Genomic DNA, 6535 nt, shown 5'->3' with positions numbered 1-6535 from the left:
GGCTCAATTAGCAAGACAAAATAGTATGGCACAAAACCAAGCCTCAGATATGGGGGTAGGTAGTCTTATAAATGGTTTAGGTAATTTCAATCAAGGTATAGCAAATAATTTTGATTTAGATAATATTGCTGCTATCAAAGGTTTAGTAGGTTCAAATGTAGGTTCAGAACCTAAAGGTATTATGGATTCTTTAGGCGGTATGGGTAATGTAGCTACTATGGGTTTAGGGGCTTTACAATCTTTAGGGACTTTCCTACAAGGTAATAAAACACTTAAGTTAGCTAAAAACCAACTAAACTTCCAAAAGGATGCTTTTGAACGTAATATGGCATTACAAAAACAACAATACAATAATAGCAAAGAGGATATATACAATTCACGTAGAAGTGGTATGAGTACAGATCAACTTAACTCAAACCCTAATACTGAACAGTACATGAATAAACAGAGATTATACTAAATAACTAACTAAGGGGGCTTTATGGCTCAGTATACATTTGGAGATATTAAAGCTCCCGAAAGTTCATCTGCTTTAGCGTTAGCTAATAAAGCAATAGAAATGCAAAATGAGGCTTTAAAAGGACTTACCTCTTCAGGTAAGGAATTTTTAGGTGGTATAACTAAAGCCCAAACAAATGAAGTTTTATCTGAAATAGATAAGGCTAAAACTTATTCAGAATTCTCTACAGATGATTTCCAAGCCAATATACAACAACGAATCAAAGATTCAGGCAGTATGGTAGATAATGCTGCTGTAAGAGAGTATATGAATGCTAAGCCCACAAGCCTACTACAAGTTGAAGCAGGCAACCTAAAACTAGAAGAAGAGAAAGAATACATAGGGCAGGCAGAAACAGCCCGTGATATATTTAAACAATTGGCTTCAGGTAACGTAAGTGAGGCTGCTAATGGTTTAGGTAACATAACTAATACAAGACTACTTAAAGAATTAGGTAGTACTGTTTTAAGCCAACAAAACCAGGCTGTAAACAATGCCCAGCAAGAACGTAGTCTTGCTATGCGTGCAACAGAACTTATGCAAAATAAAACTAATAGTGATAGAAACTATGCTCTTAATCTGGATGAGAATATAAGTAGAAAAGAAAATGTAATATTAAAAGACCCTACTTACATTAATTTGAAAACGGCTGAAGCAGCTAACATAAAAGATGGTTCTACATTTACACCTGATAGCAAAGCACAGTTAGATGAATACAAACAACAGTTAGCTGCGGTTAGGGGAGTAAGCAGCCCTCAAAATACCCCTACAGCAGAAAGCACTAATTCAAATATACTTAATAGGTTAAACACATTAGTTGAAGGTACTCAAAATAATACAAACACTAAAGCTAACACAGATAAAGTTGTTGATGGGGCAAAGGATGACTTAAAAGCTACTAATAGTAGTACAAATAGGGTACCTGTTTTGAAACCACTATCTAATGATAAAGGTGATGCAAATATAGCTACAGATATCTTAATTAAAGATAACAATAATAAAGCCTTAAAAACTATGGAAGATATGTCTATTGGTGAAAGTATATCTTCTGTAACAAAGAAATTGATAGATAGTAAAGCATCTGAGACTGTAATTTTAGAATCAAAAGTTAAAGATATACAGGAAGCTTCTAAAGCTCTTGTTAGTTCCACTTTGTCCACAATAACAGAAGACCTAACTAAAAATGGTATAAATAGTATATATGCTAAAGGTATAGATACAGCTTTTTTAGCTAAAAATGGTATAAACTATACTGGGGAAAATAGTATAGTTACTGGTAATAGTATGGGTTTTTATGCTAATACTAAGGCTAATAATAATAAAAATATAGACAAAGCTATTAAAGATCCTGAAAACGTTAAAAAGCTAGCAAATGTTATTACACAAACCAAACTAACACAACTTGAAGCTAAAAATACAGAGGCTCTAAGAAGCTTAGAGACACAAAAGACGGCTGTTATAGGTAAAGATACCTTGTTTGAGTATTCTAAAAAATACCCAAATTCAGATAAATTAGATGAACTAAATAAGTCACAAAAAGATAGTCCTTTTGCTTTTGGTAGGTACGTACAGGAGTTTAAAGACAACACCAATAATAAAGATAAAGGTGATTTAGAAGCTGTAAAATATGCCTCAGATAAAGTTAGAGCTACTGAAGATAAAGCTTCAAAACTATCTGAGGGTATACAGAAGGATATATTTACTACTGTAAAGGGTAATGGTAACCCAACAGAAAGGGCTAAAAATTTAGGTGTAGTTTCTATGACAGATTTCACCCCTAATATGAAAAAACCTACTACATATGACATAACTAGAATTAAGACTCTAAGAGATGTATCTAATACTCTTTATAATAAATCAGATACATTAACTGGGTTGCTTGGTGCTTATCCTAGTCTTACAAAACATAAAAATGATCCTAACTTTATGGTTGTATTAAATGCAGCGCTTGTAAGGTTAGCACCTTCTACAGATAATACAGGTCTTGATTTTACAGACCCACGTAATAATTATCTTATTGAGGGAGCTATTGAACAAACTTTAAGATATTATAATGCACCTCAAACAAAAACCAAATAGGTACTAACTCATGTCACTATTAGATTTATTAGATAATAATGTAGCTAAAAAAACTGAAGAGCCTACTGAGTATGTACCAACATACTTAGATAGAATGGCTGAAGACTATAGGAATATAGAAAGAGACTCATCACTTATTGGTAATATGACTAGGGAGCAGATTGATGCAGCTGCTTACCTTAAAAGGCAGAATGACCCTTTCAACACAACTAAAGCTATAGATAACTTTCAAACAAATACTGCTAGTAATTTTGGTTCATCACTATTAGACGTTGCTGCCAGTGCAGTTAAAGATGTATATGAAACTGGAAAGTACTTAGCTACAGATGCCCCTAAAGCTGTATTAGGCGGAGCAGTAGGTGGTTTGGTTTCTGCTGGTACAGGTCTTGTAGATGTATTTACTGATACACTTCCTGATGCGTACAATTATAGTTCAGCAGATACTGAGGGTAAGCTTGCATATGATGCACAAGCAAAGTATCAACAACTAACTAACATTAAAACAAATTTAGAGGCTAAACGCAGAACATCTTTTGGGGCTGTAGATGACACACTAGACACACAAATATCTGATATAGATAACCAACTTAGTGCTACAGAATATGCCTATAACACACACCGAATGAATAGCTCTAGTGATGTTAGAGACTTTAAGGATATGTCTAAGGATATAGTTGATAGGGTAGAATCAACCCAAGAGTGGGATAAGTGGACTTCTGATTTAGGTAAAAGGGATGGTGCTAACTTAGCTTCCTCTACTAGTAGATCGGTAGATATGAATAACATGCTTGAAAACAACCCAGAATTTGCTGAATTACATGCAAGAAATGAAATGGGATTAGCAACTCTTAGTGAGAAGGCTTCTTTATTTTATGATAATGTTATTTTATCTGGTTCTAACTATAATGCTGATAAAGCATTTAGTGCTTTTGGTAATGTAGGTTCATATGCTGTAGGTGGTGTTTTAAAAGGTGGTGCTAAACTAACTACAGGTTTATTGGCTAAAACATTATCTACTTCAGGTAAGGTCTATGACGCTTACATGGTTGGTGGTGATGCAGTAGGTTCTTTGTCTAGGATGAATAACTCCTTCATAAATGAAGAAGGTAGGAACCCTACTATAGAAGAACAAATAGGTATAGCTTCACAAGCATTAGCTTATGCAGGATTAAACAAAGTAGAATTAGCTAACGTTAATAGGTTAGTTAGTGGGTCTAGTAAATCCCTACTTAACAGAGCAACCCAAACTATAGCTGCACAGGCTTTAGAAGGTACAGTAGAAACAGCACAAACAGCTTTAGAAAATAATGTATTACTAGGGCAAAAACAAAACATAGCAGATTTATCAGAATCTTTTGTAGAGGGTTTTGTTGGTGCGGGTGCTCCAGCAGCAGGAGGTCTTGCAGTATCAGGTTTAAAAGCTACAGGTCTGTTGTCTTCAGTAGGTGCAAAAGCAGCTGGTACTATAGCTAAAGGCACTGCTAATTTAGTGGCTAAAGGTAGGGCTGAACTTAGCGAAACCAAAGCTACAGAATTGTTTGACAGTAGTGCTAAGACTTTGGAAGAAAACTCTCAAAAGGTTAATGTATTAGAAGAACGTAATACTACTATAGAGAAAGAGTATGCTCCCTTTATGGCATATGTAGGAGGAAAAGAAAAAGAATTAGGTAGAGATATTACAGCAAATGATCTTATCAATGATTTTGAAAATGTATCTACCCTTATACCTAGGACACAAGGTCAAGCCCCTATTGAGAATACTAATGAAGCTCAAGAGGAGCTAGCTAATATATTGGCTATTACTAAGGTAGAATATAATACAAATAAAGTGGATATTACTAAAGCCAATGGTTTAATTAAAGAGGCTGAGGCAAACAAAGAATACTTTGCAAATATTATTGCACGAAAAAGTAAAATAAATCCTGTAGAAACTGTACCAGAAGCCGTAAAATCTTTAACTGGTATTCCTGTAGAAGCAACTGAAGCACAAGATAATCCTACTATAAATACCACTATAAATGATATTCCTACATCTACACCTACAGTAGAAGCTAAAGATCCAAAAGCTTTAGCCACTGTACTAGAAAACTATTCATCTATAACTCCAGAAAATAAAGAAGCACTTATAAAAGCTGATAAAACATATGAAGATGTATTTAAAGCTATGGATGTTTTAGGTAAGGATGTTCTATCAACTTATGTTAAGAGTACTTCGGGCAAAACAGGACAAGCCCGTAAGGTAGCATCTAGTATATTTACAGGTCTTAGTAAGACTAAGGGTTCATCTACTATTGCAGGCTCTTTCAAAGGTTTTGTGTCTGCTATTAAAGGAGATAACAAAAATACAGCCTATAAATTATTTAAGGATACGGGTAGATTTAAGAACCTACTTACATCTAGATTAGATACTATTACTAATGCTGAGAAGATTGCTAAATCATCTGGTAAGGCACAATACATACACCTACCTAAAGGTAGTTCTAAGTATGTAATAACAGCTAATAAGCCTAAAGATATTGACTCTACTGTTGTACTAGCTAATGCAACATCTCTAAAGAACTTCGTAACAGAAGACCTTAAAGCTTATAATGCTTTACATGGTTTGATGTCATCTGTATATGAAAAAACATATGGTACCAAACCAACTGAGGTATCTCCTACTGCAGCTACAGTTAAGAACCCAACACCTACTAAACCTAAGGTAGTGGAAGAGGAAAAACCAACTGTTAAAGAGATTAAACCTGTAGCAGATACTAAGGCTGAAGAAGCTAAAGTAACCTCTGAAAACTTCAAGTCTTCCAACACACCTATATTTGATATACCTAAAAAGTATAAAGGCTCAACTGATAAAGCTACTTTAAAACTTAAAGAGTTTGCATCTAAATTAGTTAAGAAAGATGCTAAGGGTATTTTTAAATCAAATAAACCTTCAGAGATCATAAATAAAAATAATATTGAAACAGCTATAGGACGTAAGTTAAATATTAATGAACTTGGTATAACTAACCCTCTTGTGGGGGCTTTAAACTATACAGCTACTACAATAGCTGACAGGTACCTTAAATCTAATATATATTTTGACTACTCTAAAGCAAGTAAAGAGCTTTCTGCTAACAACAAAGGACTGCTAGCCATAGCTAATGGCACTACCAAAAATAGTAAAGGAGATACTATTGTTACTATAGATAAGGAGACTTCATTAGCTATAGCAGCTACATCTTTATCTTATGTATTAGCAAATATGCCTATTGATAATGCACTGAGCTCAGATGAGATAAGCGATATATATGGTGATGGTTTATTATCCCCATATGTCGAAGGTAATATTATTAATGACACTAATGGTGTTATAGACCCTACAGCCATTTTAGATATTGGTTTGCCTGGACGTAACCTAACCATAGAATTAGGCACTAAAGTATTAGACACCTTAGGTATAGGGCAAGACTCTAACACCCCTTATAAAGAGTCTAAAATGCTTGCACAGCAGTATGGTACTTTAGCCTTACAAGGACTATTAGATACAGGTATATTAACTAAAAAAACTTTTAATATCTTCATTCCTGCTGCAAGTAGAACAGCTAAAAACTCAGCAAAACTTAGTAAAGATCAACTAGCTATTACCACTACGGACGGTAAAGTACTATCTAGTACTACTATAGATGGTTATTCTCTAAACATAGAGGAAGGTTCAGATATAGTTAACACGCTATATAAACAAAGTTTTGTAGATAGTAAAGGCAATAAAGTAGAAACTTACCCTTCAGCTAAAAGTTCACTATCTTTGTTAACTAGTATGTTGGCAGAAGAAACAGAAAACACAGAACCAACAGACAAACCAGTAGAAGTTAAACAGAAGAACATGAAAAGATCACTAACAAAAATAGCTGATCCTGTTAAAAAAGTACTTACACATATGGCTAATAGACCTTATCACATAGATAGTATAGCTGTAGA

Source organism: Hesperophylax consimilis, unplaced genomic scaffold, assembly GCF_061612785.1.
Source record: "Hesperophylax consimilis isolate HC1 unplaced genomic scaffold, BYU_Hcon_1.0 scaffold_128, whole genome shotgun sequence".
Lineage (NCBI taxonomy): Eukaryota > Metazoa > Arthropoda > Insecta > Trichoptera > Limnephilidae > Hesperophylax > Hesperophylax consimilis.
This window is presented reverse-complemented; position numbering follows the sequence as displayed.